Below are 11,264 nucleotides of genomic sequence, written 5' to 3' on the forward strand. Positions count from 1 at the left end.
TTGTGAGATTTCATCAGAGCATGATATGTGTGAGTTTGCACGTGGGTGGAAGCTGGTAGTAGAAAGGACTAGTTTCTAGGTGATGAAATATTTGTCAGAGGTAGCGTGGACTGGTAGAAAAGAAAATCATAAAAAAAAAAAAAATCAGGATTTGTATGTACAGAAAAGCAAGTTAAAATACCGGCTCTGCTGCTTACTAGCTTTATATTTTGGAGCAAATTATTCAAAAACCTCATTTTCCTCATTTGTACAAGGAGGGTAACTCTGTTTTTAGGAATAGTAATTATATATTTTAGTACCTAATGAATAGCAGTTCAATAGTTCAATAACTGTAAAGTGTTATTATTTGGGGGTTGAGGCTGTAAAAGTTAATATTATTTTGGTTGTAAGCAACAGAAACTGACTAGCTAAGTTAAATGATAAAGGAATTTTGTCTGAAAGATACTGAGATAGCTTAGAAAAACTCAAAGGAATACCCAAATGACCAGGATACAAGATGGGCAGATAATAGGGCTGCTCCAGGGATCTAAGTAGCAGGAAGAGTGGATTCTTTCTTAATAAACTACTCCTAGAAAAAGTTCCAAAAATTCCTGCAGTGCAAACCACAGAGTACAGACATGGCCCCTGGAGGCCAACCACTCCTGGGTATCAGAGTTTTTATCATAGATCAAGGATGCCTTGGGAGCTGATATAGTTTGGACATTTGTCCCCTAACCCTCATGTTGAAATTTGATCCCAATGTTGGAGGCGGGGCCTGGTGGGAGGTATTTGGGTCATGGGAGAAGATCCCTCCTGAGGGGCTGGGAACTCTATTAGTTCCTTTGAGAACTGGTTTTTAAGAAGAGCCTGGCACCTTCCCCCTCTCTTGCCTTCTCTTTGACCAGGTGATCTGCACATTCTGGGTCCACTTTGCCTCCCATCATGAGTAGAAGTGGCTTGAGACACTTATCAGACGATTATGGAGCTATTGTGCTGCTTGTACAACTTGCAGAACCTGAGCCAAATAAACCTCTCTTCTTTATAAATAACTAAGCCTCAGATACACCTTTATAGCAACACTAGATGGACTAAGGAAAAACATTGATACCAAGACAAAGGGTTGTTACCCAAAGTTCAGTATTTGTCCCTGAGGCCAAATGAAGGAGGGCAATTGGTTTGAGGAAAAGGAATGAGAAGTTTATTAATTTGCCAGCAACTGAGGAGGATGGCAAACTCCCATCTTGAAGAATACCCCCACACACACACTTAAGCAGAAATCCAAAGCTTTTTTTGTGTGTGTGAGACAGAGTTTTACTTTCTTGCCCCCATAGAGTGCTATGGTCCTGTTTTATAGCTCACAGCAACCTCAAACTCATGGGCTTAAGTGATCCTCTTGCTTCAGCCTTCCAAGTAGCTGGGACTACAGTCACCCACTACAACACCCAGCTATTTTTTAGAGATGGGGTCTTCCTTTACTCAAACTGGTCTTGAACTCCTGAACTTAAGTGATCTACCTGCCTCAGCCTCCCACAGTGTGGGCGACTGGGTGGGGTTTACAAGCGTAAGCCCCTGCCCTGGCCCAGAAGTACAGAGGTTTTCAAGGGGATTTTCAGCTTGGGGCTATTGCTGTCTACCTATGGTTGGAGGTCCTGTTTGGCCTTATCTCCAGTGAAGATGATCCCATGATCTTTGCCCAGGCAATTCTATTGAATCATCTCCTGTGGTTCAAGATACTAAAAAATAAAGAACAAAGAACAACTCCCTCTGCCCCTCTGATTACTGTCCTTGGGCAGGAATGGAGGGGGGTGGTTTTAAAGAGACAACTTATAACACATTTTGCCCTTTCTCAGGCCTTTACCTCTGTTATAGGGTATTGCTATAAGGATATCTGAAAATGCAGAAGCAACTTTGGAACTGGGGAGATACTGGAAAAGTTTGGAGGGCTCAGAAGATGACAAAATTATGAGAAAAAGTTTGGAACTTCTTAGAAATTAGTAAAGTGGTTGTGACCAAAATGCTGATAGAAATATAGACAGTAAAGGCCATGCTGACAACATCACAGACAGAAATGAGGAACTTACTGGGAAATGGAGCAAGGGGCACTCTTGTTATGTCATGTCAGGGTTGATGCTCATGAACCCTGACCTGGTTTGAACATGGGCTGGGAAACCACACTGGAAAAGACTACTCAGCACCAGTTTTAAGGAAAAACAAGTCTGAGGCTGTCTGGAGATGGCTGACACTAACTCAGGCTGGGTAAACTGAATGTAGCCCCTTCCTGACCTCTTCAGAAGGGTTTTATTAGTTTTTAAACAGGGTGCATGGATAGAGAGAAAGCCAGGGGAAGCAGCAGGGGGCTGGTAGACAGCCAGTGGCGTATATAAGGGAGAGAGGGAGGGAGAAGCCAGTTCTGTTCAGGTAGGGGAAATAAACCAGGTTTTCTAGTTTAGCTACATATTCAAAAAGTTTAATCCCTTCTTCTGTTGACTCTAAATGCGGGGGCCTAGTTGGTCCCGACCAGGCAAGCAGGTGCCTCTGGATTCTTTTCCTTTTTTGTGATTCTAAAGAACCCCCCCGGAATTGCCTGTCTGCAGATGTTCTCCCTGGTTACCTCAGAATTGAGGTGGGGTGCTCCACTGAGAAGTCAACCTATCTACCTTTCATAGTGTCATAGCAAAGAACTTGTGTGTGTGGTGTCTGTGTGCTGGGGCTTTGTGGAAGGCCTATCTTAACAGTAATGGCTTAAAGTATCTTGCAGAAGAAATTTATAACTGGCAAAGCCTTCAAGGGGTAGCAAGACTGCTTTTAAGAGCTTATGATCAGATATAGCAGCAAAGGAATGATTTAAAGATGGAATTTATAATTAAAATGGGAGCACAGCATAAAAATTTGGAAATTTTGCAGGCTGGCCAGGTAGTGAAGAAGGAAAGAGCATTTTCAAGCATCTGCAAGCAAGCACTTGTTAGAAAGACTAGCACAAACAAAAGCGAGGCAGGTGCTGATGGTCAAGACAATGGGGAAAAAGTCCCGAAGACAGTTTGGAAGTCTCTGAAGCTTTCTGTCCCATTACAAGCAGGGAGACCTAGGAGGACCTAGGGGATTTTCAGCTTGGGGCTATTGCTGTCTGGAGTGGCATTGCCCTGGGGTACCTTGGGATGCTGTTCCCTGCCTCCCAGTTACTCAGGCTCTAGCCAAGGCTCAAACTTCCACTGAGCTCAAACTCCACTGACTTGGAACTGTTCAGGAGAACAACAAATGGTAAGCCTTAGTGGCTTCCATGCAGTGTTAAGTCTGCAGACACCCAGAATGCAAGAGTGATGAAGGCTTGGCACTTCTGCCTCAATTTCAGAAGATGTATTGGAAAGCCTGTGTGCCCAGGCAGGAGTCTGCTGTGGGGTAGAGCCCCCATAGAGAAACTCTGCTAATGCAACACTGAGCAGAAATGTGGGGGTGGAGATCCACCAAGAGCCCCACCAGGGGACTGCCTCAGCAACTCCACAATTACAGAGCCACTAGCAAGGTGCACCCTCAGCTTGGAGAAGCCACAGGCATTGGACTACAACCTGTGAGAGCAGCCCTATACACTATGCCCTGCAAAGCCATGAGGGTAGGTTAAATCCCAGTGTTCTGATTTGGACAGACTGGAGAGAAACTCAGGCATGGAGGGCAGATGCAAAATGCTTTATTCAGCTCATAGGTGAGTGGTGAGCAGCAGGGAAGGCCCACCTTAATCCAGCTCCTGGAGGCCAGGGAGCCAAGATACACAGAAAGTCCACATTCGGTGATCCACGGTCTACACATACAGAAGGTCTTGGGCACCTTTATACCCAGTGGAACAAGAGTGGCAACTTGCCAAGCAGCAGCTCCATCGTGTGACTTCTTGAAAGAATCAATTGGAATAAGTACAGTTATTGCTGTCTAGGAACACATGGGTAAAAAAGCCTAGACAACTTTATCTTGTCCCATACCCAAGGTCAGTGGTACGATAGCCCAAACCACTTTTATCTGTCCTCACAGTGGGGCTGCCTGAAACCTTAGTGTGCCTCTTCATACCAGTGTGCCCAGGATGCAGGACCTGGAGTCAAGGATGACTTTGGAGCTTCGAGGTTTAATATCTGCCCTGTTGGGTTTTAGACTTGACTGGTTTTCTTTTGCCCAGTTTTTCCCCTTTGGAATGGGAATGCTTACCCCATGCCTATAAAACCACTGTATCTTGGAAGTAAATAAGTTGGTTTTGGTGTCACAGGGACAAAACTGTATAGAACTTGCCTTGAGTGTTAGATGAGACTTTATACTTCAGCCATTTGAGTTGATGGAGCCAGTTAAAATGTGGAGGACTATTGGGAAGGGATGTTTGTATTTTGCAATGTGAGAATGACATGAGTTTGGGGGGCCTAGGGGAAGCACAGTATAGTTTGGACATTTGTTTCCTCAAACTTCATGTTGAAATTTGATTCCAGGTGTTGGAGATGGTGTCCAATGCGAGATGTAGGGTTATGGGGGAAGATCCTTCATGAATGGCTTGGTGCCATCCTCAAGGTAATAACAGTAACTAACAGTTCTCATACTATTGGTTTATGAGACAGCTGGTTGTTGAAAAGAGCCTGGCACCTCCTCCACCCCACCCCCCACCATGCGCTTCCTTTCTCTCTGCATGACCTGTGCTCATGTCAGCTCCCTTTCATCTTTCACGAGTGGAAGCAGCCTGTGGCCCTCTCCAGAGGCAAATGTCTGATCATCAGAATTGTCAAAATAAAGATTTTTTTCTTTATAAATGACCCAGCCTCAGGTGTGTACGATAGGAACAATATCTTTAATTATGCCCAGGTCTGGGCTCAGCCTTTGGACTCTGAAATGTAGCCAACGTGCCTTTCAGTTGCTCTGAGTGCAGTCCTGGGAGTGACAGAAGCTCTACCTCCTTCTCCCAACAGACAGCTTCAACAGCTAGAGGATGATTAATGGGTGTCACCTCCCCGTTTATCATTAGCAACTATAGTCACCAGTTACAAGCTTAGTTGAAAAAAGATTGCAATCTGTACTTTGTGTTCATTGATTTCTACAAGCTCCCATTATACACACTGCTCATCAATATAAATAATTTGCATCACAAATGTTCTTGTGTGGTGCCTTTGTATGCTTCTTACTCCCTTAGAATACGAAAGAACAGAGTCCTAGCAACACAATGTCCCATTTATTCAATGAGGTGTCACAGTACTGGCTAGAATTCTAAGTGTGAGCACTGAATGGTGCCTCAGTGCTCACCTGCTCTAGGAGTTGCCGATCCTGGTTGTGCATTAGAATAATTCTGGATTAGAAAAACAAATGCCCAGGACCCCTAGAGATGATTTAGTTGATTTCAGGTGGGGCCCAGAAGTACTTTTTAAAAAATAACTGTCAGATGATTCTCACGTGCATTCAGGACTGAGAACTATTGATTTGGTTCAAGCTTTATTTTATAGACAGGAAAACTGAAGCACCGTGAAGAACATGAAAACTTGTGCTTAAGGTCCCTTGATTAATTATTTACTAAACTGGGACTTGAACCCAAGTGTCCTGATTACCCATTCAGTGCTCGTTTTCCTTGAATAATTGATCGCTCTTGTTCCATGAAGAATTAGAAGACTATAGGCAGGAAGTGTTAGATTTGGCATGGAGCTGGGGGAGAAGTATCTCAGGCTGAGGGGACTGAGAGAAGGGCAAGCAATCCAGAAACTGGACAGAGTAACAATTGAGGCTCCAGATGTGAAACGTGCATTATAAACTGTAACTTATGTCAGTTTCTGGTGTGATTGTGACCATAAATGTAAGGAAGAATTTTGTAAGGACCATTTTAAAATGGTCATCACATTTCAAAAAGCTGTAGTATGGGAAAACGGCAGCCGAGTAACAGCTTCCTTGCATCTGGGCACTGTGAGTCTGGGGAGATAAGACTCCAGGCATTCCTGGCTGGTGGGATCTGCCTATAATCATCCCTTTCAGGATACAGGGAGTCAGCAAGAGACTTCTGGACCCCAAAAGGAGGACAAAAACAGTGGAAAACTGGCAAGTGGTCTCATGTGTTCCATCGGTCTAATCCCGCCAACAGCTCCATGGGAACCTAAAGAGCAAGAGGATTAGAAAGGAAAATTAGGGCAAGGAAACAGATAAAAGAAATCACTCATGAGGAAGAATCAGCAGAAAACTCCAGGCAACATGAAGAACCAGTCTAGAGCAACCCCTCCAAGGGACCATGAGGTAGCTACTGCAGAGGATTCCACATATAAAGAAATGTTAGGAATGACAGAAAGGGAATTTAGAACACACATGATGAAAACAATGAAGGAAATGATGGAACCAATGAAGGAAACTGCTAATAAAGTGGAAAATAACCAAAAGGAAATCCAAAAACAGAATCAAATAAGAGATGAACGATATGAAGAATATAGAAAGGATATAGCAGAGCTAAAGGAACTGAAGCAGTCAATTAGGGAACTTAAAGATGCAATGGAAAGTATCAGCAACAGGTTAGACCATGCAGAAGTAAAAATTTCAGAAGTAAAAATTTCAGAAGTAGAAGACAAAGTTCTTGAGATAACTCAGATAGCAAAAGAGGCAGAAAAGAAGAGAGAGAAAACAGAACGTTCACCGTCAGAATTATGGGACTTTATGAAGCGTCCAACACACGAGTTATAGGAATCCCAGAAGGGGAAGAAGAATGCCCCAGAGGAATGGAAGCCATACTAGTGAATATTATAAATGAAAATTTCCCTAATATCACCAAAGATTCTGACACACTGCTTCAGAGGGATATCGGACCCCAGGTTGCCTCAACTCTAACCGAGCTTCTCCAAGACACATTGTGATGAACCTGTCCAAAGTCAAGACAAAAGAAAAGATTCTGCAAGCTGCCAGGAGTAAGCACCAGTTGACCTACAGGGGCAAATCCATCAGAGTGACCGCAGACTTCTCTAATGAAACTTTCCAAGCAAGAAGACAATGGTCATCTACCTTTAATCTACTTAAACAGAACAATTTCCAGCCCAGAATTCTGTACCCTGCTAAGCTAAGCTTCAAAATTGATGGAGAAATCAAATCATTTACGGATATACAAACATTGAGGAAATTCGCCACTACAAGACCAGCTCTACAGGAAATACTTCAACCTATTCTACACACTGACCATCACAATGGATCAGCAGCAAAGTAAGAACTCAGAAATTAAAGGACAGAACCTAACCTCCACACTGATGCAAAAGATAAAACTAAGCAATGGACTCTCACAAAATAAGATGAATAGAATACTACCACACTTATCAATTATCTCAATAAATGTTAATGGCTTGAATTCCCCACTGAAGAGACATAGATTGGCTGACTGGATTAAAAAACACAAGCCATGCATTTGCTGTCTGCAAGAAACACACCTGGCTTCAAAAGACAAATTAAAGCTCCGAGTCAAGGGTTGGAAGACAATTTTTCAGGCAAATGGAATTCAGAAGAAAAGAGGAGTTGCAATCTTATTTTCAGATACATGTGGATTTAAAGCAACTAAAGTCAAAAAAGATAAAAGATGGTCACTTTATATTGGTCAAGGGAAAAATACAACAAGAAGACGTTTCAATTCTAAATATATATGCACCTAATTTAAATGCTCCCAGATTCTTGAAACAGACCTTTCTCAGTCTGAGCAATATGATATCCGATAGTACCATAATAACAGGGGACTTTAACACCCCTCCTACAGAGCTGGACAGATCCTCTAAACAGAAATTAAACAAAGATATAAGAGATTTAAATGAGACCCTAGAACAACTGTGCTTGATAGACGCACATAGAACACTCCATCCCAAAGATAAAGAATATACATTCTTCTCATCACCCCATGGAACATTCTCCAAAATTGATCATATCCTGGGACACAAAACAAATATTAACAGAATAAAAAGAATTGAGATTTTACCTTGTATCTTCTCAGACCATAAGGCACTAAAGGTGGAACTCAACTAACAAAAATGTTCAGCCCCACACAAAAACATGGAAATTAAACAATCTTCTGTTGAATAATAGATGGGTGCAGGAAGAAATAAAACAGGAAATCATTAACTTCCTTGATCATAACAACAATGAAGAGACAAGCTACCAAAACCTGTGGGATACTGCAAAAGCAGTTTTGAGAGGAAAATTTATCGCTTTAGGAAACTCTTTGCCCAGAAATTTGACAATATGAAGGAAATGGATCAATATTTGGAATCACACCCTCTCCCTAGACTTAGCCAGGAAGAAATAGAGCTCCTGAACAGACCAATTTTAAGCACTGAGATCAAAGAAACAATAAAAAATCTTCCAACCAAAAAATGCCCTGGTCCAGATGGCTTCACACCAGAATTCTATCAAACCTTCAAGGAAGAGCTTATTCCTGTACTGCAGACATTATTCCAAAAAATTGAGGAAGAAGGAATCTTATGAAGCAAACATCACCCTGATACCAAAACCAGGAAAAGACCCAAACAAAAAGGAGAATTTCAGACCAATCTCACTCATGAATATAGATGCAAAAATTCTCAAAAAAATTCTAGCCAATAGATTATAGCTTATCATCAAAAAAGTCATACATCATGATCAAGTAGGTTTCATCCCAGGGATGCAAGGCTGGTTTAACATACACAAGTCTATAAACGTTATCCACTATATTAACAGAGGCAAAAATAAAGATCATATGATCCCCTCAATAGATGCAGAAAAAGCATTTGATAAAATCCAGCATCCTTTTCTAATTAGAACACTGAAGAGTATAGGCATAGGTGGCACATTTCTAAAACTGATTGAAGCTATCTATGACAAACCCACAGCCAATATTTTACTGAATGGAGTAAAACTGAAAGCTTTTCCTCTTAGAACTGGAACCAGACAAGGTTGTCCTCTGTCACCTTTACTATTCAACATAGTGCTGGAAGTTCTAGCCAATACAATTAGGCAAGACAAGGAAATAAAGGGAATCCAAATGGGAGCAGAGGAGGTCAAACTCTCCCTCTTTACTGATGACATGATCTTATACTTAGAGAATCCCAAAGACTCAACCACAAGACTCCTAGAAGTCATCAAAAAATACAGTAATGTTTCAGGATATAAAATCAATGTCCAAAAGTCAGTAGCCTTTGTATATGCCAATAACAGTCAAGATGAGAAGCTAATTAAGGACACAACGCCCTTCACCATAGTTTCAAAGAAAATGAAATACCTAGGAATATACCTAACAAAGGAGGTGAAGGACCTCTATAAAGAAAATTATGAAATCCTCAGAAAGGAAATAGCAGAGGATATTAACAAATGGAAGAACATACCATGTTCATGGATGGGAAGAATCCACCTTGTTAAAATGTCTCTACTTCCCAAAGCAATCTACCTATTCAATGCCATTCCTATCAAAATAATAACATCGTACTTTCAAGATTTGGAAAAAATGATTCTGCATTTTGTATGGAACCAGAATAAAACCCGTATAGTTAAGGCAGTTCTTAGTAATAAAAATAAAGCTGGGGGCATCAGCATACCAGATTTTAGTCTGTACTACAAAGCCATAGTGGTCAAGATAGCATGGTACTGGCACAAAAATAGAGACATAGACAGTTGGAATTGAATTGAAAACCAAGAAATGAAACTAACATCTTACAACCACCTAATCTTCGATAAACCAAACAAGAACATACTGTGGGGGAAACTCCCTATTCAACAAATGGTGTTGGGAGAACTGGATATCCACATGTAAAAGACTGAAACTGGACCCACACCTTTCCCCACTCACAAAAATTGATTCAAGATGGATAAAGGACTTAAATTTAAAGGCATGAAACAATAAAAATCTTCAAAGAAAGCATAGGAAAAACACTGGAACAGACTGGCCTGGGGAAAGACTTCATGAAGAAGACTGCCATGGCAATTGCAACAACAAAAATAAACAAATAGGACTTCATTAAACTGAAAAGCTTCTGTACAGCTACGGAGACAACAACCAAAGCAAAGAGACAACCTACACAATGGGAAAGGATATTTGCATATTTTGAATCAGACAAAAGCTTGATAACTAGGATCTAGAGAGAACTCAAATTAATCCACATGAAAAAAGCCAACAATCCCATATATCAATGGGCAAGAGACATGAATAGAACCTTCTCTAAAGAAGACAGACGAATGGCTAACAAACATATAAAAAATGTTCATCATCCCTATCTATTAGAGAAATGCAAATCAAATACACCCTGAGATACCATCTAACCCCAGTGAGAGTGGCCCACATCACAAAATCTGAAAACTGCAGATGCTGGCGTGGATATGGAGAGAAGGGAACACTTTTACACTGCTGGTGGGACTGCAAACTAGTACAACCTCTCTGGAAGGAAGTATGGAGAAACCTCAAAGCACTCAAGCTAGACCTCCCATTTGATCCTGCAATCCCATTACTGGGCATCTACCCAGAAGGAAAAAAATCCTTTTATCATAAGGACACTTGTACTAGACTGTTTATTGCAGCTCAATTTACAATCGCCAAAATGTGGAAACAGTCTAAATGCCCACCAACCCAGGAATGGATTAACAAGCTGTGGTATATGTACACCATGAAATACTACTCAACCATTAAAAAAAAAAATGGAGACTTTACATCCTTCGTATTAACCTGGATGGAAGTGGAAGACATTATTCTTAGTAAAGCATCACAAGAATGGAGAAGCATGAATCCTATGTACTCAGTTTTGATATGAGGACAATTAAGGTCATGGGGGTGGGGAGGAAAAGTTGAGAGAAGGAAGGAGGGAGAGAGGTGGGGCCTTGGTGTGTGCCACACCTTCTGGGGGCAAGACATGATTACAAGAGGGACTTTACCTAACAAATGCAATTAGTGTAACCTGGCTTATTGTACCCTCAATGAATCCCCAACAATAAAAAAAATTTAAAAAAAAAAAAGCTGTAGTTATGTAAAGAAAAACACTGCCATTCAACATCTAAAATAAAAAGCTATAACCAAGAGGCTCCAACTCAACTCAGCTTCTCCTGGAAGCTTTCATCTAACAAAGGCCGTGTTGTCATTTCCTTATACAGCTAGGTTTGTGCCTGCTACTCAGCTGACGGAGGCACGTGTAAGTGGTAAAAAGGAAAAAAAAAGATTAAAATTAAAAAGTATCATAGTTACATGTGAGGGTGAAGGTTTACCCAATTTAGAGTAATACACGGGGCTTGCTTCATTATTTGCTTAAGTAATGAAGAGTTGTGCTGGTTAGGAATAATTTGTCTATGCAAAGCAGGCTGCTGGA

The sequence above is a fragment of the Nycticebus coucang genome, chromosome 9, assembly GCF_027406575.1.
Source record: "Nycticebus coucang isolate mNycCou1 chromosome 9, mNycCou1.pri, whole genome shotgun sequence".
Lineage (NCBI taxonomy): Eukaryota > Metazoa > Chordata > Mammalia > Primates > Lorisidae > Nycticebus > Nycticebus coucang.